Raw genomic sequence first — 27,297 nt, 5'->3', positions numbered from 1 at the left:
CAGATGAGGTTTAACAATGATAAATGTAAGGTTATACACATGGGAAGAGGGAATCAATATCACCATTACACACTGAACGGGAAACCACTGGGTAAATCTGACAGGGAGAAGGACTTGGGGATCCTAGTTAATGATAAACTTACCTGGAGCAGCCAGTGCCAGGCAGCAGCTGCCAAGGCAAACAGGATCATGGGGTGCATTAAAAGAGGTCTGGATACACATGATGAGAGCATTATACTGCCTCTGTACAAATCCCTAGTTAGACCGCACATGGAGTACTGTGTCCAGTTTTGGGCACCGGTGCTCAGGAAGGATATAATGGAACTAGAGAGAGTACAAAGGAGGGCAACAAAATTAATAAAGGGGATGGGAGAACTACAATACCCAGATAGATTAGCGAAATTAGGATTATTTAGTCTAGAAAAAAGATGACTGAGGGGCGATCTAATAACCATGTATAAGTATATAAGGGGACAATACAAATATCTCGCTGAGGATCTGTTTATACCAAGGAAGGTGACGGGCACAAGGGGGCATTCTTTGCGTCTGGAGGAGAGAAGGTTTTTCCACCAACATAGAAGAGGATTCTTTACTGTTAGGGCAGTGAGAATCTGGAATTGCTTGCCTGAGGAGGTGGTGATGGCGAACTCAGTCGAGGGGTTCAAGAGAGGCCTGGATGTCTTCCTGGAGCAGAACAATATTGTATCATACAATTATTAGGTTCTGTAGAAGGACGTAGATCTGGGTATTTATTATGATGGAATATAGGCTGAACTGGATGGACAAATGTCTTTTTTCGGCCTTACTAACTATGTTACTATGTTACTATGTAACTGTTTGTTATTTTTAAATAAAAAAGGAAAACTGTGTTTTGCATTATTTCTAATAAAAGACTTTATTCTGGCTGTGTTTTTATTTACCATCTTACAGATGTCTCTTCATTACTAACTCGTGGGCTTGATGTCACCTGACAACACAAAGGTGACATGAACCCCATAAATATGAACCCCACTTGCCATCACTACACTACAGGAACAGCCGGGAAAAGCAGCAGAATTGGATCATCTAATAGATGAGCCTTTTCTGGGCAGCTTCCTGCTGCTATTTTTAGCCTGGGGGCCTATATCCATGGCCCCTTACCAGCCTGAGAATACTAGCCTCCAGCTGGGAGCTTTAGCAAGGTTGGTTATTTACTTATCTAAATAATTAACCCCTTACCGGCATCGGACGTACTATACCGTCCGATGCCGGCTCCCCTGCTTTGATGCAGGGCTCCGCGGTGAGCCCGCACCAAAGCCGGGACATGTCAGCTGTTTTGAACAGCTGACATGTGCCCGTAATAGGTGCGGGCAGAATCGCGATCTGCCCGCACCTATTAACTAGTTAAATGCCGCTGTCAAACGCAGACAGCGGCATTTAACTACCGCTTCCGGCCGGGCGGCCGGAAATGACGTCATCGCCGACCCCCGTCACATGATCGGGGGTCGGCGATGCGTCTCCATTGTAACCATAGAGGTCCTAGAGACCTCTATGGTTACTGATTGCCCATCGCTGTGAGCGCCACCCTGTGGTCGGCGCTCACAGCACACGTGCAATTCTGCTACATAGCAGCGATCAGCAGATCGCTGCTATGTAGCAGAGCCGATCGTGCTGTGCCTGCTTCTAGCCTCCCATGGAGGCTATTGAAGCATGGCAAAAGTTTAAAAAAAAAGTTTAAAAAAATGTGAAAAAAATAAAAAAAACATAAAAGTTTAAATCACCCCCCTTTCGCCCCAATCAAAATAAATCAATAAAAAAATATCAAATCTACGCATATTTGGTATCGCCGCGCTCAGAATCGCCCGATCTATCAATTAAAAAAAAGTATTAACCTGATCGCTAAACAGCGTAGCGGGAAAAAATTCAAAACGCCAGAATTACGTTTTTTTGGTCGCCGTGACATTGCATTAAAATGCAATAACGGGCGATCAAAAGAACGCATCTGCACCGAAATGCTATCATTAAAAATGTCATCTCGGAACGCAAAAAATAAGCCCTCAACCGACCCCAGATCATGAAAAATGGAGACGCTACGAGTATCGGAAAATGGCGCAATTTTTTTTTTTTTTTTTTTTTTTTTAGCAAAGTTTGGAATTTTTTTTCACCACTTAGATAAAAAATAACCTAGTCATGTTTGGTGTCTATGAACTCGTAATGACCTGGAGAATCATAATGGCAGGTCAGTTTTAGCATTTATTGAACCTAGCAAAAAAGCCAAACAAAAAACAAGTGTGTGATTGCACTTTTTTTGCAATTTCACCGCACTTGGAATTTTTTTCCCGTTTTCTAGTACACGACATGCTAAAACCAATGATGTCGTTCAAAAGTACAACTCGTCCCACAAAAAATAAGCCCTCACATGGCCAAATTGACAGAAAAATAAAAAAGTTATGGCTCTGGGAAGGAGGGGAGCGAAAAACGAACACGGAAAAACGAAAAATCCCCCGGTCATGAAGGGGTTAAAAATACAGCATTGGGACCTCTGTAGTCTTAATAACAAGCCTTTGTGAATATGACAGCTGAGGGTTACAGCCCCAAGCTGTGAGTTTTGCCTGGCAGGTTATCAAAAATACAGAGGAACCAACCTTTTTTTTTACTATTTATTTACAGTGCAGGAGCCTGCTATTGAATATTCCATCAGCCGCTCCTGCTCTCACTGTTTTTAGCGGCAGCAGGTGTAAGAATATGGGAGCTGTAGTATCCTCAGCAGACACCAGTGACAGGAGGTAAACTTTATACCTCCAATCACAACTAAATGCTCACACTGTCTTTTGTTTTTTGCTCCCCTAATTCCCAGAGCCATAACATTTTTATTTTTCTGTCAACATGGCCATGTGAAGATTTTTTTTTTTTTGTGGGACAAGTTGCCCTTTTGAAAGACATCATTGTCTTTACCGTATAGTATGCTGGAAAATGGGAGAAAAATTCAAAGTGTGGTGAAATTAGTTCATAGATGCCAAACATGTATAGTTTATTTATTATTTAAGCAGTGAAAAAGAATCTAAAGTTTGTAAAAATTGTTAACAAGTCGGCATTTTCCGAGAACCGATAGCGTCATCATTTTTTATGATCTAGGGCTGGGCAAGAGCTTATTTTTTGCTTGCCGAGATAACATTTTTATTGATTCCATTTTGATGTAGATACGATCTTTTGATCACCCATTGTTGCAAACAAAAAACTGAATTCTGGCTTTTTATTTATTTTCTTGTTAAGCCATTTACTGATCAGATTAATTATTTTTATATTATATATTGATATATCTGGCAATTCTGAATGCGTTGATACCAAATATGCATATTTTTAATTTTTCTGTAATTGTATTACTTTGAATGGGGTGAATGGGAGGGGTTTTAAACCTTTATTTTTTTTAGATTTTTAAAAACATTTTTTCACTGTTGACTAGCTTCAATAGTCTCCATGGGAGACTAGAAGCTGCGACCTTCTGATCATTTGTGCTACACACAGTAAGGCTTACAGTTAAAATGATCACCTTCTAGTGGCACTGGCCACTGGGTGGCACTCAACCATCAGGCAATGACAACTACAGAGATCTCCTGCAGAACACGGTTTGTTATGCCAATCCATCAATGACCCATGGTCACATGGCACGGGAGCTGATGGGCGGGGTTTGTGATGTTCCTCCAGCGTGATCATATTAAATGCCACTGCCAGAGATTGATAGCTGCACTTAACATGTTAATAGCTGCAAGTGAATCGTGATTCCACCCACTGCTGTTATGGGCACATGTCAGCTGATAAGTGCATGAAAAGTTGTGTGCTCACCGCCAGAGCTCCCAGAAAAAAGTAGTAGGCAACCTTTGGTCATAAAGGGGTTGATAGTTGCAATTGGTATATATTTGTATAAATATATCACCATTCCATTAGTCAAAGTGGCTTCTTGGATTTTCTTAAAGATCACTTTATTGGTTTATCTGTTAATAATCTTGAGAGAGCCAATGCCTAAGCTATGCAACAATAGATAACCACACAACCTCATATAGATAACCACACAAATTTAATCTTTGATATGCACCAAGGTGCATTTACATTGGTTATTAACAGGGGATAAATGTTCCTAGGGTTATTTGTTTCCTGACTTGTGGCCTATCTGCACAGGCTGCCACTGATCCGATGAACATGCAAGACACAGTTTTTTGGGGTGTATGACATCTAGATTTGCAGAACATGTGTTGCTGAGAAAAATTATATTCTATTCTCACAGAAAAATTGTATTAATGATTGTTCTGTGCATATGGAAGTGCGGTCATCCTGTCAGAACAGAAGTCAGTGGAGATAACAATTGCTTTAATTATATTTTTTAGAATATACATTTTTTTAATGCTTTTCTTTCAAATGAAATGGATGTCTGCTAATGCTTCTATATTCATTGCCATAACAACCCCAATATATGTTCAGAAATGTTAAAAAAGAAACTTTTGTATCTTTGGCAATGCAAAATTCGCATTGTTCATAGATCAAATGCACTTTTTAATGGTATAGGGAGAATATAATAAAATGCTTTCCATTTTTGGAAATCATTGACAAAATGGTAAAAAAACTTATCTCTTTAACATCTCTGAGATTAATCAAAAATAATGATTTGGATAGAGTAGAAAATTTATGTTTCAACTGACAGAGGAGCTGCCATTTTAAATAAAATGTGCTTTAGCAAACAATAGTGTCTGTGAATGTAAAGTCATTTGTACACATAGAACAATAAGAAAATGTTAAATTTTCCATAAAATATAATAGTATAAGACTGTAGAGAAATGTTAGACTGGATAAAAGAAAATCTGTCAAGCTTATGTACTGGGACCCCTTTTTATACCTCCATTTAACAATATACATGTGAGAGAATTACAGGTTTTACTTTCCTTCAGCCTCTTAAGGGTTTGCACTAATGGTTTTTGTCACTCTCCTCAGCTGTTAATCGCGTCAGTCTGTGTTGTGGGAATATTCTAGCAATTTTTCATCTGTAATTTAAATGCATTAAACCATGTTTAATAATCCACTGGTCACAGCTGAGTTCTAAAAAAAAGGAAAGCGAAGAAAACTACAAGTACAAGCTAATGCATGTGACGGCTACAAGGTGGTGCAATCATATCAACATGACCTATTTCATCAGCGAAACATTTCTTTGGTCTGAGATTTCAATTAATTTATAAAGTCAGAGCTGATTCCTTAAAAATGTAGTTGGGAATTAACAGACCAAATAACTGTTTCGCTAATTCAGTAGGTCATGTTTGGGGCTATGGTATGTTCCAGTTTTACCAGAATTTCTCACCTGTCCTTCCATATACCGTATATACTCGAGTATAAGCCGAGATTTTCAGCCCAAATTTTTGGGCTGAAAGTGCCCCTCTCGGCTTATACTCGAGTCACGGTAGCGGTGGGGTCGGCGGGTGAGGGGGAGAGGGTGCTGAGGTATACTTACCTAGTCCCAGCAATCCTGGCGCTCCCCCTGCCATCCCACGGTCTTCTGTGCTGCAGCTTCTTCCCCTCTTTAGCGGTCACGTGGGACCGCTCATTAGAGAAATGAATAGACGGCTCCACCTCCCATAGGGGTGGAGCCACCTATTCATTTCTCTAATCAGCGGTGCCGGTGACCGCTGATAGAGGAAGAGGCTGCAGCACAGAAGACCGTGGGACGGCAGGGGGAGCGCCAGGATCGCTGGGACTAGGTAAGTATGTCATATTCACCTGTCCACGTTCCAGCCGCCGGGCGCCGCTCCATCTTCCCGGCGTCTCTGCGCTCTGACTGTGCAGGTCAGAGGGCGCGATGACGCATATAGTGTGCGCGGCGTCCTCTGCCTGATCAGTCAGAGCGGAGAGACACCGGGACCGGACACCGGGAGCTGCAATCAAGAGAGGTGAGTATGGCATTTTTTTTATTGCAGCAGCAGCGGCACAGATTTATGTGGAGCATCTATGGGGAAATATGAATGGTGCAGAGCACTGTATGGGGCACAGCTATGGGACAAAAATGAATGGTGCAGAGCATATATGGGGCACAGATATGGGGCAATATGAACGGTGCAGAGCACTATGTGGGGCACAGATATGGGGCAATATGAACGGTGCAGAGCACTATATGGGGCACAGATATGGGGAAATATGAACGGTGCAGAGCACTATATGGCACAGATATGGAGCAATATGAACGGTGCAGAGCACTATATGGGGCACAGATATGGGGCAATATGAACGGTGCAGAGCACTATATGGGGCACAGATATGGGGCAATATGAACGGTGCAGAGCACTATATGGGGCACAGATATGGGGCAATATGAACGGTGCAGAGCACTATATGGGGCACAGATATGGGGCAATATGAACGGTGCAGAGCACTATATGGGGCACAGATATGGGGAAACATGAACGGTGCAGAGCACTATATGGGGCACAGATATGGGGCAATATGAACGGTAAAGAGCACTATATGGGGCACAGATATGGGGCAATATGAACGGTGCAGAGCACTATATGGGGCACAGATATGGGGCAATATGAACGGTGCAGAGCACTATATGGGGCACAGATATGGGGCAATATGAACGGTGCAGAGCACTATGTGGCACAGATATGGGGCAATATGAACGGTGCAGAGCACTATATGGGACACAGATATGGGGCAATATGAACGGTGCAGAGCACTATATGGGGCACAGATATGGGGAAATATGAACGGTGCAGAGCACTATACGGGGCACAGATATGGGGCAATATGAACGGTGCAGAGCACTATATGGGGCACAGATATGGGGAAATATGAACGGTGCAGAGCATATATGGGGCACAAATATGAGGCAATATGAACGGTGCAGAGCACTATATGGCACAGCTATGGGGAAATAATGAACGGTGCAGAGCACTATATGGCACAGCTATGGGGAAATAATGATCTATTTTTATTTTTGAAATTCACCGGTAAATGCTGCATTTCCACCCTAGGCTTATACTCGAGTCAATAAGTTTTCCCAGTTTTTTGTGGCAAAATTAGGGGGGTCGGCTTATACTCGGGTCGGCTTATACTCGAGTATATACGGTAATTCAAAGTCTTATCTTTGTATAAGTGTTGCCACCTATGTCTTCTAATTAATTGGCTAATCTTTTAAATCATTATCTATCAGCAAAGGAAATTCTAATGAAACATATTTGTCATTTCTCAATCCTAGTCATAGATATTATATAAAACATTGGCAAGTTTTATGCTCAGAAACATAACTACACTCTATAGCAATGCAAATTTTCAAAGAATTAGGTAAATAGTAAACCAATGGACCAAACAGTTTTTTTCTCATGTGGAGTTGGGGACGAGGATTACTCTTTTTGAAATTCCTTTCTTGCAACCTAGTATTGCCTTCTTTTCTCTTCCTTTCTCTATCACCTCTGTCCTGATCTTCAATTTTGTTGCTTGTAGATGTCCAATGTTTTGACTTGATTGAAAAAAGAGAAAGGTATACAGTGGGGGAAATAAGTATTTGATCCCTTGGTAATTTTGAAAGATTGCCCACTGACAAAAACATGAACAGTCTTTAAGGGTAGGTTAATTTTAACATTGAGAGATATAATATCAAAAATAAAGTCCAGAAAATCACGTTGTATAAATTATTTAAAATACTTTGCAATTTGCAGTGAGAAATAAGTATTTGATCTCCTACCAACCATTCCAACCATTGAGAGTTCTGGCTCCAACAGACCAGTTAGATACTCCTAATCAACTCGAAACCTGCATTAAAGACAACTCAAAACATGTTCCTTGATATGGACCTTAAACTGTCTTGAAGTAAGTCCAATATATACAAGACCACACAGACACATGGCATGGTATACAACGTATCTTGTTGTACATGTAATATACTGGTTGATTTTATAGGTCTTAGTCCCATCAAAGTTCGTGAACGTATCAGTACGGTCCATGTTAGGGCAGGTGACAGCCACCACATGGAACACAGCCAACCCTCCTTGGGAATCTGTCCAAAAATGTTGTTTTGTGATAATTATCATAGTGGCTGGAGACTAGAAGGTCACCCAAATTTTTCCCACGTCTATATGCTATAGACGGTATATCAGGAATAATTTTGGCAAGAGTGGTATCCACTTTGAGTATGGGCCAAGCATTTAGAATAGTGGAATGAACCCTGTCGGACTGGGAGTTAAAGGTGGTGACAAATCGTGTCACTTGCTTAGTGGAAGAGGACTGGAGTCGTGGTTATACAAATGTTTCTTTCTGGAAGAATATTTGGCCCTATGATATGCCTTTTTAAGCATATGTCGGCTATAGCCCCAAGAAAGGAAACGTTGTTTCAGTTCCTCCGCCCTATGTTCAAAATCGGCATCCACAGAACAAATTCTATGGATACGGAGGAACTGACCAGTGGGGATCGACCTAATCATGTGCCTGGGGTGGCCAGATGTAGCATGTAGGAGGGTATTTGTGGCAGTTTCTTTTCTAAAGACATCTGTCTGTAACATGCCAGAAGGATCCCTCCTTATGGTCACATCTAAAAAATCCAATGCCACTTTTAATGCCACATTAAAGACAACTGTCTGACATAGTCATCTTTACAAAAGAATCCTGTCCACAGACTCAATTAATCAGTCACACTCTAATCTCTTAACTTCAACAGCATTCATTTAAAATAGAAATAGGCTATAAGACATACAAAAACTGGATATACCGGGAAGGAGAGTGCCTGTGAAAACTGTGCGCATTCCGAACACACAAGTGCTTTTAGTCTCAGTTAGCTCTGGCCAGGCATAGCATCAATTTATAGAAAGACATAACAGGTGTGGAAAGGAAAAAAACACACCACCATCTTCAACAAATATATAAGACAATGACTTAAAAGTTAAAAACTGGAATTGTCAAGCTAATGTTGTGGAAACAAACAAAGAACAGTCAATAATCCAACATGATTTCTTTTTTAAGATTCAAACCTGATGGAACACGTGTATTTAACAAATATATCCAAAATGCTTCTTTATCACGTAATGTCATCTCTCTGTCCCCACCCCATGGATCTGTATTAATTTGATATATTGCAAAATCTTGAAGGAACGTGGTATGTCTATTGTGAACGGTAACAAAATGATTTGATAAATTAGAAATATTACCTGTAGTTGGTTGTGAAATGTCATATAAATGTTCTCTTGTTCTATTTTTTAATTTGTGAATAGTGGAACCAAGATATTGGAGTTTACATGCTGAGCACTCAATAATATAGACCACATGTTTAATTTTGTAGATTTTTTCATTTTTATTATCTGAAAAAGTCGAGTTTTTTTAGAATGTGAACATGTTTTACACGAAAATTGTCCACACTTGTAAAAACCTGTAATGGTCAACCATAGTTTGGAATTCCTGTTTGGATTGTAAAAGCTTGGAGACAAATAACTCCCTAACGTCGGTGCACGTCTAGCCACTATTTTAATGCCATTTTTTAAAATACTGTCCATAGCATCATCATTTCTGAGAATATTCAAATTGCTATGTATAGTATTTGAAATCAATTTAAAGTGAGAGCTATATGTCAGGGCCAAAACAGGTTATTCTGATGAAGGAATTGCAATGATATTACAGCCACTATTCACACTACAATCCACAATTTGAAAGGCTCGGTTAATAGTCCAGCTAGGATATTTCCTTTTAATAAGACGGCTTTTTATTTTGTTCTTTTCAGGTTGAAAAAAGAAATATCACTACAATTGCACTTTGCTCTTAATGTTTCACCTAGTGGAATTGATTTAATGGTATGGAAAGGGTGGAAAGTGCGTGCAGTATGGTGTTCCCTGCAGTTGATTTGCAATGTGTGCAGCTGGTGATGGCTTGGTGTGGAATTCCCGATAAACAAAGATCAAGAAAATGTATTGACTTTTTATTGAAAAAATATGTAAATTTTAAATTGAATGGATTATTATTGATGTAATAGAAAAATATAGAAATTTTACAAACATCATATTTCCAAACTAGAAATAAGTCATTAACCCATTCATGACCGGGGGATTTTTCGTTTTTCCGTGTTCGTTTTTCGCTCCCCTCCTTCCCAGAGCCATAACTTTTTTATTTTTCCGTCAATTTGGCCATGTGAGGGCTTATTTTTTGCGGGACGAGTTGTACTTTTGAACGACATCATTGGTTTTAGCATGTCTTGTACTAGAAAACGGGAAAAAAATTCCAAGTGTGGTGAAATTGCAAAAAAAGTGCAATCCCACATTGGTTTTTTGTTTGGCTTTTTTGTTAGGTTCAATAAATGCTAAAAATGACCTGCCATTATGATTCTCCAGGTCAGTACGAGTTCATAGACACCTAACATGACTAGGTTATTTTTTATCTAAGTGGTGAAAAAAAATTCCAAACTTTGCTAAAAAAAAAAATTTTTCGTGATCTGGGGTCGGTTGAGGGCTTATTTTTTGCGTGCCGAGATGACGTTTTTAATGATAGCATTTCGGTGCAGATACGTTCTTTTGATCGCCCGTTATTGCATTTTAATGCAATGTCGCGGCGACCAAAAAAACGTAATTCTGGCGTTTCAAATTTTTTTCCCGCTACGCTGTTTAGTGACCAGGTTAATACTTTTTTTTAATTGATAGATCGGGCGATTCTGAGCGCGGCGATACCAAATATGCGTAGATTTGATATTTTTTTTATTGATTTATTTTGATTGGGGCGAAAGGGGGGTGATTTAAACTTTTATGTTTTTTTTATTTTTTTCACATTCTTTTTAACTTTTTTTTTAACTTTTGCCATGCTTCAATAGCCTCCATGGGAGGCTAGAAGCAGGCACAGCACGATCGGCTCTGCTACATAGCAGCGATCTGCTGATCGCTGCTATGTAGCAGAATTGCACGTGTGCTGTGAGCGCCGACCACAGGGTGGCGCTCACAGCGACGGGCAATCAGTAACCATAGAGGTCTCAAGGACCTCTATGGTTACCATTCACAAGCATCGCCGACCACCGATCATGTGACGGGGGTCGGCGATGACGTCATTTCCGGCCGCCCGGCCGGAAGCGGTAGTTAAATGCCGCTGTCTGCGTTTGACAGCGGCATTTAACTAGTTAATAGGTGCGGGCAGATCGCGATTCTGCCCGCGCCTATTACGGGCACATGTCAGCTGTTCAAAACAGCTGACATGTCCCGGCTTTGGTGCGGGCTCACCGCGGAGCCCTGCATCAAAGCAGGGGAGCCGGCATCGGACGGTATAGTACGTCCGATGCCGGTAAGGGGTTAATATATCTAGAATACCATTGTATGGACTCAAAAAATGGATTATCAGTATTAAAAATGTATAAATCTTCCCACCAAGCCATCACCAAATTAGCCACTGATAGTGAGAATTTAGCACCCATGGAAACTCCACTGTTTTGAAGAAAAAAACCTTTTATCAAATTAAAAAAAATTATGAGTTAGTCAAAAGGACAAAATGTTTTAACTCATCAGTATAAGTACTGTATCTATTGAGGGGGAATTGTACTGAAGTGATAGCTATTTTATGTGGGATACACGTATATAACGAAATGACATCACATGTTAACCAAGTCCAACAAGGATTCCAATCAACATTTTGAAACATAGCAAGAACGTCTCTTGAGTCTTTCAGATAGCCTGGTACCCTCTGTACCAAGGGTTGTAAAACTGTGCCAAGCCATTCACCCAGATGTTCATTAAGCGAACCAATGCCAGAGACGATTGTACGCATAGGTGGGGGAAAAATATGATTGTGTGTTTTAGGCAAGGCATATAAAATTGGAGTAGTTGGATTCTCTACACATAGATATTCTGACTGTGATTTTGTAAAAAAAAAACCTTGTAACACACCATCATTAACAATGCGTTTGCATTCATCAGCAAAAGCAAGAGTGGGATCTGATTTCAATGGAATATATGTTTCCTTATCAGATAGCAAAGAGTTAATTGCATTCACATAGTCTGATTCATTTAAAACAACAGCTGAGGGACCCTTATCTGACATATTTACCCCTTCCCGACCCATGACGCTACGTAGGCATCATGAAAGCCGGTGCCAATCCGTCCCATGATGCCTATGTGGCATCATGGAAAGATCGCATCCCTGCAGATCGGGTGAAAGGGTTAACTCCCATTTCACCCGTTCTGCAGGGACAGGGGGAGTGGTAGTTTAGCCCAGGGGGGGTGGCTTCACCCCCCACCCCCGTGGCTACGATCGCTCTGATTGGCTGTTGAAAGTGAAACTGCCAATCAGAGCGATTTGTAATATTTCACCTATTAAAACTGGTGAAATATTACAATCCAGCCATGGCCGATGCTGCAATATCTTTGGCCATGGCTGGAAACACTAATGTGCCCCCACCCAACCCCACCGATCGCCCCCCAGCCCTCCGATCTGTCCGGTACACTGCTCCGGCTCCCCTGCGTCCTGTGCTCCGCTCCCCCCGTGCTCTTGTCCGCTCCCTCCGTGCTCCAATCACCCCCCCCGTGCTCCAATCACCCCCCCTGCACTCCGATCCACCCCCCGTGCTCCGTTCCACCCCCCCGTGCTCCGTTCCACCCCCATGCTCCGTTCCACCCCCGCGCGCTCCGATCCACCCCCCATGCTCCGATCCCCCCCCCCGTGCTCCGGCCGGCAGATTCGTTCCAAAGTGCATTTTGATCACTGAGATAGATTATATCTCAGTGATCAAAATAAGAAAAATAATAAATGACCCCCCCCCCCCTTTGTCACCCCCATAGGTAGGGACAATAAAAAAATAAAGAATTTTTTTTTCCACTAATGTTAGAATAGGGTTAGGGTTAGGGCTAGGGTTAGGGTTAGGGTTAGGGCTAGGGTTAGGGTTAGGGCTAGGGTTAGGGTTAGGGCTAGGGTTAGGGTTAGGGCAAGGGTTAGGGTTAGGGTTTCGGTATGTGCACACGTATTCTGGTCCTCTGCGTATTTTTCCGCCGCGGATTTGATAAATCCGCAGTGCTAAACCGCTGCGGATTTATGGCGGATTTACCACATTTTTTCTGCGCATTTCACTGCGGTTTTACAACTGCGATTTTCTATTGGAGCAGTTGTAAAACCGCTGCGGAATCTGCACAAAGAAGTGACATGCTGCGGAATGTAAACCGCTGCGTTTCCGTGCAGTTTTTCTGCAGCATGTGTACAGCGATTTTTGTTTCCCATAGGTTTACATTGAACTGTAAACTCATGGGAAACTGCTGCGGATCCGCAGCGTTTTCCGCAGTGTGTGCACATACCTTTAGAATTAGGCTATGTGCACACGGTGCGGATTTGGCTGCGGATCCGCAGCGGATTGGCCGCTGCGGATTCGCAGCAGTGTTCCATCAGGTTTACAGTACCATGTAAACCTATGGAAAACCAAATCCGCTGTGCCCATGATGCGGAAAATACCGCGCGGAAACGCTGCGTTGTATTTTCCGCAGCATGTCAATTCTTTGTGCGGATTCCGCAGCGTAGACTTGAACAAAGAAGACCCAGGAAAACATACTCAGATGGGAGGTAAGAACATTTCTAAAACAATCCACAGCGAGGAGATTGGAACAAAACAAAATCCTCTAAACTGCATGCTCGCAAACGCCAGAAGCCTGACAAACAAGATGGAAGAACTAGAAGCAGAAATATCTACAGGTAACTTTGACATAGTGGGAATAACTGAGACATGGTTAGATGAAAGCTATGACTGGGCAGTTAACTTACAGGGTTACTGTCTGTTTAGAAAGGATCGTAAAAATCGGAGAGGAGGAGGGGTTTGTCTCTATGTAAAGTCTTGTCTAAAGTCCACTTTAAGGGAGGATATTAGCGAAGGAAATGAGGATGTCGAGTCCATATGGGTCGAAATTCATGGAGGGAAAAATGGTAACAAAATTCTCATTGGGGTCTGTTACAAACCCCCAAATATAACAGAAATCATGGAAAGTCTACTTCTAAAGCAGATAGATGAAGCTGCAACCCATAATGAGGTCCTGGTTATGGGGGACTTTAACTACCCGGATATTAACTGGGAAAGTGAAACCTGTGAAACCCATAAAGGCAACAGGTTTCTGCTAATAACCAAGAAAAATTATCTTTCACAATTGGTGCAGAATCCAACCAGAGGAGCAGCACTTTTAGACCTAATACTATCTAATAGACCTGACAGAATAACAAATCTGCAGGTGGTTGGGCATCTAGGAAATAGCGACCACAATATTGTACAGTTTCACCAGTCTTTCACTAGGGGGACTTGTCAGGGAGTCACAAAAACACTGAACTTTAGGAAGGCAAAGTTTGACCAGCTTAGAGATGCCCTTAATCTGGTAGACTGGGACAATATCCTCAGAAATAAGAATACAGATAATAAATGGGAAATGTTTAAGAACATCCTAAATAGGCAGTGTAAGCGGTTTATACCTTGTGGGAATAAAAGGACTAGAAATAGGAAAAACCCAATGTGGCTAAACAAAGAAGTAAGACAGGCAATTAACAGTAAAAAGAAAGCATTTGCACTACTAAAGGAGGATGGCACCACTGAAGCTCTAAAAAACTATAGGGAGAAAAATACTTTATCTAAAAAACTAATTAAAGCTGCCAAAAAGGAAACAGAGAAGCACATTGCTAAGGAGAGTAAAACTAATCCCAAACTGTTCTTCAACTATATCAATAGTAAAAGAATAAAAACTGAAAATGTAGGCCCCTTAAAAAATAGTGAGGAAAGAATGGTTGTAGATGACGAGGAAAAAGCTAACATATTAAACACCTTCTTCTCCACGGTATTCACGGTGGAAAATGAAATGCTAGGTGAAATCCCAAGAAACAATGAAAACCCTATATTAAGGGTCACCAATCTAAACCAAGAAGAGGTGCGAAATCGGCTAAATAAGATTAAAATAGATAAATCTCCGGGTCCGGATGGCATACACCCACGAGTACTAAGGGAACTAAGTAATGTAATAGATAAACCATTATTTCTTATTTTTAGGGACTCTATAGCGACAGGATCTGTTCCGCAGGACTGGCGCATAGCAAATGTGGTGCCAATATTCAAAAAGGGCTCTAAAAGTGAACCTGGAAATTATAGGCCAGTAAGTCTAACCTCTATTGTTGGTAAAATATTTGAAGGGTTTCTGAGGGATGTTATTCTGGATTATCTCAATGAGAATAACTGTTTAACTCCATATCAGCATGGGTTTATGAGAAATCGCTCCTGTCAAACCAATCTAATCAGTTTTTATGAAGAGGTAAGCTATAGGCTGGACCACGGTGAGTCATTGGACGTGGTATATCTCGATTTTTCCAAAGCGTTTGATACCGTGCCGCACAAGAGGTTGGTACACAAAATGAGAATGCTTGGTCTGGGGGAAAATGTGTGTAAATGGGTTAGTAACTGGCTTAGTGATAGAAAGCAGAGGGTGGTTATAAATGGTATAGTCTCTAACTGGGTCGCTGTGACCAGTGGGGTACCGCAGGGGTCAGTATTGGGACCTGTTCTCTTCAACATATTCATTAATGATCTGGTAGAAGGTTTACACAGTAAAATATCGATATTTGCAGATGATACAAAACTATGTAAAGCAGTTAATACAAGAGAAGATAGTATTCTGCTACAGATGGATCTGGATAAGTTGGAAACTTGGGCTGAAAGGTGGCAGATGAGGTTTAACAATGATAAATGTAAGGTTATACACATGGGAAGAAGGAATCAATATCACCATTACACACTGAATGGGAAACCACTGGGTAAATCTGACAGGGAGAAGGACTTGGGGATCCTAGTTAATGATAAACTTACCTGGAGCAGCCAGTGCCAGGCAGCAGCTGCCAAGGCAAACAGGATCATGGGGTGCATTAAAAGAGGTCTGGATACACATGATGAGAGCATTATACTGCCTCTGTACAAATCCCTAGTTAGACCGCACATGGAATACTGTGTCCAGTTTTGGGCACCGGTGCTCATGAAGGATATAATGGAACTAGAGAGAGTACAAAGGAGGGCAACAAAATTAATAAAGGGGATGGGAGAACTACAATACCCAGATAGATTAGCGAAATTAGGATTATTTAGTCTAGAAAAAAGACGACTGAGGGGCGATCTAATAACCATGTATAAGTATATAAGGGGACAATACAAATATCTCGCTGAGGATCTGTTTATACCAAGGAAGGTGACGGGCACAAGGGGGCATTCTTTGCGTCTGGAGGAGAGAAGGTTTTTCCACCAACATAGAAGAGGATTCTTTACTGTTAGCGCAGTGAGAATCTGGAATTGCTTGCCTGTGGAGGTGGTGATGGCGAACTCAGTCGAGGGGTTCAAGAGAGGCCTGGATGTCTTCCTGGAGCAGAACAATATTGTATCATACAATTATTAGGTTCTGTAGAAGGACGTAGATCTGGGGATTTATTATGATGGAATATAGGCTGAACTGGATGGACAAATGTCTTTTTTCGGCCTTACTAACTATGTTACTATGTTACTATGTTACTATGTATTACACCTGTTCCTCAATAGGAATCCGCAGGTGAAATCCGCACAAAAAACACTGGAAATCCGCGCAAAATCCGCAGGTAAAACGCAGTGCCTTTTACCCACGGATTTTTCAAAAATGATGCTGAAAAATCTCACACGAATCCGCAACGTGGGCACATAGCCTTAGGGTTAGGGTTGGAATTAGGGTTGTGGTTAGGGTTGTGATTAGGGTTATGGCTACAGTTGGGATTAGGGTTAGGGGTGTGTTGGGGTTAGTGTTGTGGTTAGGGGTGTGTTGGGGTTAGGGCTGTGATTAGGGTTATGGCTACAGTTGGGATTAGGGTTAGGGGTGTGTTGGGGTTAGTGTTGGAGGTAGAATTGAGGGGTTTCCACTGTTTAGGCACATCAGGGGTCTCCAAACGCAACATGGCGCCACCATTGATTCCAGCCAATCGTGTATTCAAAAAGTCAAATGGTGCTCCCTCAATTCCGAGCCCCGACGTGTGCCCAAACAGTGGTTTGCCCCCACATATGGGGTACCAGCATACTCAGGATAAACTGCGCAACAATTACTGGGGTCCAATTTCTCCTGTTACCTTTGTGAAAATAAAAAAATGCTTGCTAAAACATCATTTTTGAGGAAAAAAAAATGATTTTTTATTTTCACGGCTCTGCGTTGTAAACGACTGTGAAGCACTTGGGGGTTCAAAGTGCTCACCACATATCTAGATAAGTTCTTTGGGGGGTCTAGTTCCTAAAATGGGGTCACTTGTGGGGGGTTTCTACTGTTTAGGCACACCAGGGGCTCTGCAAATGCAACGTGACGCCCACAGACCATTCCATCAAAGTCTGCATTTCAAAACGTCACTACTTCAATTCCGAGCCCCGGCATGTGCCCAAACAGTAGTTTACCCCCACATATGGGGTATCACCGTACTCAGGAGAAACTGGACAACAAATATTGGGGTAAAATTTTTCCTGTTACCCTTGGGAAAAGTAAAAAATTCTGGGCTAAATAATTATTTTTGAGGAAAGAAAACGTATTTATTATTTTCACGGCTCTGCATTATAAACTTCTGTGAAGCACTTGGGGATTCAAAGTGCTCATCACACATCTAGATAAGTTCCTTTCGGGGTCTAGTTTCCAAAATGGGGTCTACTGTTTAGCCACATCAGGGGCTCTGCAAATGCAATGTGACACCCACAGAGCATTCCTGTTATGACCTGGTGGTTAGGACAATAATGGACCTGGTGGTTAAGAGCACACGGAATGACCTGATAGTTACTAATGATACAGGACAAGCTCTGGGACGTGGGAACTCTGCTGACCGCAATCCCTAATCCTATCACACACACTAGAAATAGCCGTGGATTGCTCCAAACGCTCCCTATGCAACTCGTCACAGCCTAAGGAACTAGCTAGCCCTGAAGATAGAAAAATAAAGCCTACCTTGCCTCAGAGAAATTCCCCAAAGGAAAAAGCAGCCCCCCACATATAATGACTGTGAGTTAAGATGAAAATTACAAACTCAGAGATGAAATAGATTTAGCAAAGAGAGGCCCGACTTACTGAACAGACAGAGGATAGGAAAGGTAACTTTGCGGTCAGCACAAAAAACTACAAAAAGACCACGCAGAGGGCGCAAAAAGACCCTCCGCACCGACTCACGGTGCGGAGGCGCCACTCTGCGTCCCAGAGCTTCCCGCAAGCAAGACAAAAATAAAAATAGCAAGCTGGACAGAAAAATAGCATACAAGAGAAAAACAAGCAGGAACTTAGCTTCTGCTGGGAAGACAGGTCACAAGAACGATCCAGGAGCAAACTAGACCAATACTGGAACATTGACAGGTGGCCTGGAGCAATGATCTAAGTGGAGTTAAATAGAGCTGCCAGCTAACGAATTAACCTCGTCACCTGTGGAAGGAAACTCAGAAGACGCAGCCCCACTCACAACCACCAGAGGAAGTCCATGGACAGAACCAGCCGAAGTACCATTCATGACCACAGGAGGGAGCTTGACAACAGAATTCACAACAGTACCCCCCCTTGAGGAGGGGTCACCGAACCCTCACCAGAGCCCCCAGGCCGACCAGGACGAGCCAAATGAAAGGCACAAACCAGATCGGCAGCATGAACATCAGAGGCAAAGACCCAGGAATTATCTTCCTGACCATAACCCTTCCACTTGACCAGGTACTGGAGTTTCCGTCTCGAAATACGAGAATCCAAAATCTTCTCCACCACATACTCCAACTCCCCCTCAACCAACACCGGGGCAGGAGGATCAACGGATGGAACCACAGGCGCCACGTATCTCCGCAACAACGACCTATGGAATACATTATGGATGGCAAAAGAAGCTGGAAGGGTCAAACAAAATGACACAGGATTGAGAACCTCAGAAATCTTATACGGACCAATGAAACGAGGCTTAAACTTAGGAGAGGAAACCTTCATAGGAACATAACGAGACGATAACCAAACCAAATCCCCAAAACGAAGTCGGGGACCCACACAGCGCCGGCGGTTAGCGAAACGTTGAGCCTTCTCCTGGGACAATGTCAAATTGTCCACCACATGAGTCCAAATCTGGTGCAACCTATCCACCACAGTATCTACACCAGGACAGTCCGAAGACTCAACCTGCCCTGAAGAGAAACACGGATGGAAACCAGAATTGCAGAAAAACGCCGAAACCAAAGTAGCCGAGCTGGCCCGATTATTAAGGGCAAACTCAGCCAAAGGCAAAAAGGACACCCAATCATCCTGATCAGCAGAAACAAAGCATCTCAGATATGTTTTCAAAGTCTGATTAGTTCGTTCGGTTTGGCCATTTGTCTGAGGATGGAAAGCTGAGGAAAAAGACAAATCAATGCCCATCCTAGCACAAAAGGATCGCCAAAACCTCGAAACAAACTGGGAACCTCTGTCCGAAACGATGTTCTCCGGAATGCCATGTAAACGAACCACATGCTGGAAAAACAATGGCACCAAATCAGAGGAGGAAGGCAATTTAGACAAGGGTACCAAATGGACCATCTTAGAAAAGCGATCACAAACCACCCAAATGACCGACATCTTTTGAGAGACAGGGAGATCCGAAATAAAATCCATAGAAATATGCGTCCAGGGCCTCTTCGGGACCGGCAAGGGCAAAAGCAACCCACTGGCACGAGAACAGCAGGGCTTAGCCCGAGCACAAGTCCCACAGGACTGCACAAAAGAACGCACATCCCGTGACAAAGACGGCCACCAAAAGGATCTAGCCACCAAATCTCTGGTACCAAAGATTCCAGGATGACCAGCCAACACCGAACAATGAACCTCAGAGATAACTCTACTAGTCCATTTATCAGGGACAAACAGTTTCTCTGCTGGGCAACGGTCAGGTCTATCAGCCTGAAATATTTGCAGCACCCGTCGCAAATCAGGGGAAATGGCAGACAAAATTACCCCCTCTTTGAGAATACCCGCCGGCTCAGGAACAGCCGGAGAGTCGGGCACAAAACTCCTTGACAGGGCATCAGCCTTCACATTCTTAAAGCCCGGAAGGTACGAAACCACAAAATCAAAACGGGAGAAAAATAGCGACCATCGAGCCTGTCTAGGATTCAACCGTTTGGCAGACTCGAGATAAGTTAAATTCTTGTGATCCGTCAAGACCACCACGCAATGCTTGGCTCCTTCAAGCCAATGATGCCACTCCTCGAATGCCCACTTCATGGCCAACAACTCTCGATTGCCAACATCATAATTGCGCTCAGCAGGCGAAAACTTTCTAGAAATGAAGGCACATGGTTTCATCACCGAGCCATCAGAACTTCTTTGCGGCAAAACAGCCCCTGCTCCAATCTCAGAAGCATCAACCTCGACCTGAAACGGGAGCGAAACATCAGGCTGGCACAACACAGGGGCAGAAGAAAAACGACGCTTCAACTCCTGAAAAGCTTCCACAGCCGCAGAAGACCAATTGACCACATCAGCACTAGGGTTGAGCGAAACGGGTCGAACATTTTCAAAAGTCGCCGACTTTTGGCTAAGTCGGGGTTTCATGAAACCCGATCCGACCCCTGTGCGGGGTCGGCCATGCGGTACGCGACTTTCGCGCCAAAGTCGCGTTTCAATGACGCGAAAAGCGCCATTTCTCAGCCAATGAAGGTAAACGCAGAGTGTGGGCAGCGTGATGACATAGGTCCTGGTCCCCACCATCTTAGAGAAGGGCATTGCAGTGATTGGCTTGCTGTCTGCGACGTCACAGGGGCTATAAAGAGGCGTTCCCGCCGACCGCCATCTTACTGCTGCTGATCTGAGCTTAGGGAGAGGTTGCTGCCGCTTTGTCAGAAGCAGGGATAGCGTTAGGCAGGGTCCATTAACCACAAAACCGCTTGTGCTGCAGCGATTTGCACTGTCCAACACCACCCTCAGTGTGCAGGGACAGTGGAAGTTTTTTTTTTTTTTTTCCCCTCAGCGCTGTAGCTCATTGGGCTGCCCTAGAAGGCTCCCTGATAGCTGCATTGCTGTGTGTACGCCGCTGTGCAAACCAACTGCTTTTTTCAAAGCACAAATCCTCTTGTTCCTTCCTTTCTGCACAGCTATCTTTTTTGTTTGTCCACACTTTTTATTTCATTTATGCATCAGTCCACTCCTTATTGCTGCCTGCCATACCTGGCTGAGATTACTGCAGGCAGGGAGATAGTAGCTGCCTGCCATACCTGGCTGAGATTACTGCAGGCAGGGAGATAGTAATTGTAGGACATTCCCTGTTTTTTTTTTTTTTTTTTTTTTGGTGGGAGATTAAGATTGGCAATTTGGCATTTCTGCTAGAGTGCCATCCCTGTGTGTGCCATCTCTCTCACATAGTGGGCCATAGAAAGCCTTTTCATTTTTCTGTATTTTTTTTTGTGGGGTGTATAAATTCTCCCTGATAAAAATACAGTGGGAGATTAATATTGGCCTTTGGGCTTGTGTGCCAGTCCTGAGTGTGCCATCTCTCTCACAAATAGTGGGCCATAGAAAGCCTATTTTATTTTTTTTTGGGTTTTATAAATTCTCCCTGAAAAAAAGGGAGATTAATATTGGCCTCTGGGCTTGTGTGCCAGTCCTGAGCGTGCCATCTGTGCCAGCCCTGAGCGTGCCATCTCTCTCACAAATAGTGGGCCATAGAAAGCCTATTTAATTTTTTTTTTGGTTTTATAAATTCTCCCTGAAAAAAAGGGAGATTAATATTGGCCTCTGGGCTTGTGTGCCAGTTGTGAGCGTGCCATCTGTGCCAGTCCTGAGCGTGCCATCTCTCTCACAAATAGTGGGCCATAGAAAGCCTATTTAATTTTTTTTTTGGTTTTATAAATTTTCCCTGAAAAGAGGGAGATTAATATTGGCCTCTGGGCTTGTGTGCCAGTTGTGAGCGTGCCATCTGTGCCAGCCCTGAGCGTGCCATCTCTCTCACAAATAGTGGGCCATAGAAAGCCTATTTAATTTTTTTTTTTGGTTTTATAAATTCTCCCTGAAAAAAAGGGAGATTAATATTGGCCTCTGGGGTTGTGTGCCAGTTGTGAGCGTGCCATCTGTGCCAGTCCTGAGCGTGCCATCTCTCTCACAAATAGTGGGCCATAGAAAGCCTATTTAATTTTTTTTTTTGTTTTATAAATTTTCCCTGAAAAAAGGGAGATTAATATTGGCCTCTGGGCTTGTGTGCCAGTTGTGAGCGTGCCATCTGTGCCAGTCCTGAGCGTGCCATCTCTCTCACAAATAGTGGGCCATAGAAAGCCTATTTAATTTTTTTTTTGGTTTTATAAATTTTCCCTGAAAAAAGGGAGATTAATATTGGCCTCTGGGCTTGTGTGCCAGTTGTGAGCGTGCCATCTGTGCCAGTCCTGAGCGTGCCATCTCTCTCACAAATAGTGGGCCATAGAAAGCCTATTTAAATATTTTTTTGGTTTTATAAATTCTCCCAGAAAAAAAGGGAGATTAATATTGGCCTCTGGGCTTCTGTGCCAGTCCTGAGCGTGCCATCTGTGCCAGTCCTGAGCGTCCCATCTCTCTCACAAATAGTGGGCCATAGAAAGCCTATTTTTTTTTTTTTTTGGGTTTTAGAAATTCTCCCTGAAAAAAAAAGGGAGATTAATATTTCCCTTTGGGCTTGTGTGCCAGTACTAAGCGTTCCATCTCTCTCTCTCTCTCAGTCAGTGGGCCATAGAACGCCTATTTTTGGTTTTATTTGTTTTCTAAATTCTCCCTGAAAAAATCATTTTATTTTATTTGGTTTCTAAATTCTTCCTGATAAAATCATATTTTTTTTATTATTTTTTTTTCTAAAGTCTCCCTGAAAAAAAAAAAAAAAAAACAGTGGGAGATTAATATTGGCCTTTCTGCTTGTGTGCCAGTCTTGACTCCTGGGTGCGTCATCTCTCAGTCAGTGGGCCATAGAACGCCTATTTTTGTTTTTATTTGTTTTATAAATTCTCCCTGAAAAAATCATTTTATTTTATTTGGTTTCTAAATTCTTCCTGATAAAATCATATTTTTTTTATTATTTTTTTTTCTAAAGTCTCCCTGAAAAAAAAAAAAAAAAAAACAACCAAAAAAAACAGTGGGAGATTAATATTGGCCTTTCTGCTTGTGTGCCAGTCTTGACTCCTGGGTGTGCCATCTCTCTCTCTCTCTCTCTCTCTCTCTCTCTCTCTCCAATTGTGGTCCATAGAAAGCCTATATTTTTTTTCCTTGATTTGGGTTCCAAAATCTACCAGAGAAAATAACTACATCAATCATTGGTAGAAAAATATTGGCCTCTGGGCTTGTGTGCCACTCCTGACTCCTGTGTGCGTCATCTCTCAGTCAGTGGGCCATAGAACGCCTATTTTTGTTTTTATTTGTTTTATAAATTCTCCCTGAAAAAATCATTTTATTTTATTTGGTTTCTAAATTCTTCCTGATAAAATCATATTTTTTTTATTATTTTTTTTTCTAAAGTCTCCCTGAAAAAAAAAAAAAAAAAAACAACCAAAAAAAACAGTGGGAGATTAATATTGGCCTTTCTGCTTGTGTGCCAGTCTTGACTCCTGGGTGTGCCATCTCTCTCTCTCTCTCTCTCTCTCTCTCTCCAATTGTGGTCCATAGAAAGCCTATATTTTTTTTCCTTGATTTGGGTTCCAAAATCTACCAGAGAAAATAACTACATCAATCATTGGTAGAAAAATATTGGCCTCTGGGCTTGTGTGCCACTCCTGACTCCTGTGTGCGTCATCTCTCAGTCAGTGGGCCATAGAACGCCTATTTTTGTTTTTATTTGTTTTATAAATTCTCCCTGAAAAAATCATTTTATTTTATTTGGTTTCTAAATTCTTCCTGATAAAATCATATTTTTTTTATTATTTTTTTTTCTAAAGTCTCCCTGAAAAAAAAAAAAAAAAAACAACCAAAAAAAACAGTGGGAGATTAATATTGGCCTTTCTGCTTGTGTGCCAGTCTTGACTCCTGGGTGTGCCATCTCTCTCTCTCTCTCTCTCTCTCCAATTGTGGTCCATAGAAAGCCTATATTTTTTTTCCTTGATTTGGGTTCCAAAATCTACCAGAGAAAATAACTACATCAATCATTGGTAGAAAAATATTGGCCTCTGGGCTTGTGTGCCACTCCTGACTCCTGTGTGCGTCATCTCTCAGTCAGTGGGCCATAGAACGCCTATTTTTGTTTTTATTTGTTTTATAAATTCTCCCTGAAAAAATCATTTTATTTTATTTGGTTTCTAAATTCTTCCTGATAAAATCATATTTTTTTTATTATTTTTTTTTCTAAAGTCTCCCTGAAAAAAAAAAAAAAAAAACAACCAAAAAAAACAGTGGGAGATTAATATTGGCCTTTCTGCTTGTGTGCCAGTCTTGACTCCTGGGTGTGCCATCTCTCTCTCTCTCTCTCTCTCTCTCTCTCTCTCTCCAATTGTGGTCCATAGAAAGCCTATATTTTTTTTCCTTGATTTGGGTTCCAAAATCTACCAGAGAAAATAACTACATCAATCATTGGTAGAAAAATATTGGCCTCTGGGCTTGTGTGCCACTCCTGACTCCTGTGTGCGTCATCTCTCAGTCAGTGGGCCATAGAACGCCTATTTTTGTTTTTATTTGTTTTATAAATTCTCCCTGAAAAAATCATTTTATTTTATTTGGTTTCTAAATTCTTCCTGATAAAATCATATTTTTTTTATTATTTTTTTTTCTAAAGTCTCCCTGAAAAAAAAAAAAAAAAAACAACCAAAAAAAACAGTGGGAGATTAATATTGGCCTTTCTGCTTGTGTGCCAGTCTTGACTCCTGGGTGTGCCATCTCTCTCTCTCTCTCTCTCTCTCTCTCTCCAATTGTGGTCCATAGAAAGCCTATATTTTTTTTCCTTGATTTGGGTTCCAAAATCTACCAGAGAAAATAACTACATCAATCATTGGTAGAAAAATATTGGCCTCTGGGCTTGTGTGCCACTCCTGACTCCTGTGTGCGTCATCTCTCAGTCAGTGGGCCATAGAACGCCTATTTTTGTTTTTATTTGTTTTATAAATTCTCCCTGAAAAAAACATTTTATTTTATTTGGTTTCTAAATTCTTCCTGATAAAATCATATTTTTTTTATTATTTTTTTTTCTAAAGTCTCCCTGAAAAAAAAAAAAAAAAACAAACCCCCCAAAAAAATGGGAGATTAATATTGGCCTTTCTGCTTGTGTGCCAGTCTTGACTCCTGGGTGTGCCATCTCTCTCTCTCTCTCTCTCTCTCTCTCTCTCTCTCTCTCTCTCCAATTGTGGTCCATAGAAAGCCTATATTTTTTTTCCTTGATTTGGGTTCCAAAATCTACCAGAGAAAATAACTCCATCAATCATTGGTAGAAAAATATTGGCCTCTGGGCTTGTGTGCCACTCCTGATTCCTGTGTGCGTCATCTCTCACTCAGTGGCCCATAGAAAGCATATAGTTTGTTACATTTGTTTTCTAAATTCTCCCTGCAAAAATCTATTTTTTTTTTTGGGGGGGGTTTCTAAAGTGTTCCTGAAAAAAATAAAAATAAAAAAAAAATAATAGTGTGACATTAATATTAACATTTGTGCTTCAGTGACAGTCCTGCGTGTGGGGCATTTCTCTAATTTGCAGCCACCAAAAAAAGAGTGTGTAACATTGGGCCTGATTTTCGCTGTGGTCTCACCAACCTGTAAAGGGGTAGCTAAATCATACTGAAGTTATAGCTCACCGTGTAAGTTGTGTGACTGCAACAAATAACGTTAGTTTGGTTACGTTTTTAAAACAATGAGGAAGTCTAGTGGAAGAGGTCGTGGCCGGGGGCGTTCATTGTCAGCTGGTAATGAGGGTAGTGGTAGTGGTGGAGCATCAGGTGGTCGTGGGGAAAAAAATATTGCACCTAAGTCTGGAGCTGTGGAGCCAGGTTCGTCGTCCGGCTACACAAGGCCTCGAACGCTCCCTTTTCTGGGATTAGGAAAACCGCTTTTAAAGCCGGAGCAGCAAGAGCAAGTTTTGGCTTATCTTGCTGACTCAGCCTCTAGCTCTTTTGCCTCCTCTCGTGAAACTGGTAAAAGTAAAAGCAGCGCGTCGTTAGTGGATGTTCACGGTCAGGGACAAGTCACTTCCTTGTCCTCTTCAGCAAAAACAACAACAGAGAAGAATGCAGCAGGCGACACAACGGGTTACTCCATGGAGCTCTTTACACATACCGTCCCTGGCTTAGAAAGTGAAGCAGTTAACAGTCCATGCCCATTACAAATTGAATCTGACATGGAGTGCACTGACGCACAGCCACAGCCAGACTACTATGCTGGTCCTTTGACTCAGACCACAACATTGCCCTCGCAGGGTGCTGATCAAGAATCAGACCCTGATGAGACTATGTTGCCCCATCACGAACGCTATACCACCGAACGACACGGTGACACAGACGAAGTTGCGCAGGAGGTACAAGAAGAGTTATTAGATGACCCAGTTCTTGACCCCGATTGGCAGCCATTGGGGGAACAGGGTGCAGGCGGCAGCAGTTCTGAAGCAGAGGAGGAGGAGGGGCCGCAGCAGGCATCAACATCGCCACAGGTTCCATCTGCCGGGCCCGTATCTTGCCCAAAACGCGTGGCAAAGCCAAAACCTGGTGGAGGACAGCGTGGCCATCCGGTTAAAGCTCAGTCTGCAATGCCTGAAAAGGTATCCGATGCTAGAAAGAGTGCAGTCTGGCATTTTTTTAAACAACATCCAATTGATCAGCGCAAAGTCATCTGTCAAAAATGTTCTACTTCCTTAAGCAGAGGTCAGAATCTGAAAAGTCTCAATTCTAGTTGCATGCATAGACATTTAACCACCATGCATTTGAAAGCTTGGACTAACTACCAAACGTCCCTTAAGGTTGTTGCACCCTCGGCCAATGAAGCTAGTCATCAACGCAACATCCCTTCCGGCAGTGTAGGACCACCATTTAGCGCACCACCTGCTGTATCTGTGCAGGTATCTTTGCCAGGCCAAAGCAGTCAGGGTCAGGGAATCACCAGTTTCGTAGTAGGAAACACTGCATCTAGGGCACCGGCGGCAACAATACCATCTCCCACCGTCTCTCAGTCTGCCATGTCCACCGGCACCCCCGCTAGTTCCACGATCTCCAGCTCTCCAGTCCAGCTCACCCTACATGAGACTATGGTTAGAAAAAGGAAATACTTAGCCTCGCATCCGCGTACACAGGGTTTGAACGCCCACATAGCTAGACTAATCTCGTTAGAGATGATGCCCTACCGGTTAGTTGAAAGCGAAGCTTTCAAAGACCTGATGGACTACGCTGTACCACGCTACGAGCTACCCAGTCGACA

Source organism: Ranitomeya imitator, chromosome 1 (genome assembly GCF_032444005.1).
Source record: "Ranitomeya imitator isolate aRanImi1 chromosome 1, aRanImi1.pri, whole genome shotgun sequence".
In the NCBI taxonomy this organism is placed as follows: Eukaryota; Metazoa; Chordata; class Amphibia; order Anura; family Dendrobatidae; genus Ranitomeya; species Ranitomeya imitator.
This window is presented reverse-complemented; position numbering follows the sequence as displayed.